This window comes from Crocuta crocuta, unplaced genomic scaffold (genome assembly GCF_008692635.1).
Source record: "Crocuta crocuta isolate KB4526 unplaced genomic scaffold, BGI_CrCroc_1.0 scaffold905, whole genome shotgun sequence".
NCBI classification, from domain to species: Eukaryota; Metazoa; Chordata; class Mammalia; order Carnivora; family Hyaenidae; genus Crocuta; species Crocuta crocuta.
The window spans coordinates 137,382-138,675 of record NW_027528864.1 but is presented as its reverse complement, the minus strand read 5'-3'; positions in this window follow the sequence as shown (position 1 = coordinate 138,675).

Here is a 1,294-nt window from a genome sequence, read left to right as displayed (position 1 = left end):
CCCTTACTACAGAGATAATGGAGCTAAAATTTAGGCAGGTCAAAATTAAAAATGCTATAACTGAGATGCAAACCCAAATTGTGCATGACAGTGAAAATGGATGAAGCAGAGGAATGAGCTAGTGATTAAGAAGTTCAAATTATGAAAAACAATGAAGCTGAAAAGAAGGTGATGTAACATGAAGATAGACTCTGGGAACTCAGTGGCTTTTTTAAACAGAATAACATTCATATCATGGGAGTCCCAGAAGATGAAGAGAAAGTAAAAGAGGCAGAAGGTATTTGTGAGCAAATTATATCTGAAAAATTCCCTAATCTGGGTGAGGACACAGACATCATATTCAAAGAAGCACAGAGAACTCTCATTAAATTTAACAAAACCTGGCCATTGCCATGGCATATAATAGTCAAATTCATAAAATACACACACAAGGAAAGAATCCTGAAAGCAGGAAGGGAAAAAAGTCTTTAACCTACTAGGGAAAACAGATCAGGTTCACAGCAGATCTATACACAAAAACTTGGCCCACCAGAAGAGAGTGGCAGGATATTTACAATGTGCTGAATGGGAAAAGTATGCAGCAAAGAATGTCCTATCTAGCAAGGCTGTCATTCAGAATAGAAGGAGAGATAAAGAGTTTGCCAAACAGAAACTAAAGAAGTTAGTGAACACTAAACCAGCCTTGCAAGAAATATTAAGGGAGGAGCCTTCTGAATGGGGGGGGGGAGGAAAGATCAAAAGCAACAAAGACTAGAAGGGAACAGAAGACCTCATCAGAAACACCAATGCTACAGGTGGCACAATGGCACTGAACTTATAGCATTCAATTTCACCCTAAATGTAAATGGATTAAATGCCCTAATCAAAAGACATAGGGTATCAGGATGGATTAAAAAACAAGACTCATCTATATACTGCCCTTTAGGAAACTCATTTTGGAACTAAAGCCACCTTCAGATTAAAAATAGGGATGGAAAACATTCTATCATGCTAATGGATGTCAAAGGAAAGCCGGAGTAGGCATATTTATATCAGACAAACCAGATTTTAAACCAAAGACTGTAACAAAAGATGAAGAAGCATATTATATCATAATTAAGGGGTGTATCCATCAAGAAGATCTAACAATTGTAAATATTTATGCCCCCAACTTGATAAACATCCAAATATATAAATCAGTTATTAAGAAACACAGAGAAATTCATTGAGAATAATACAATAATAGAAGGAGATTTTTTAAAAGTTTTATTTATTTTTGAGAGAGAAATAGAGACAGTGCGAACAGGGGAGGGTC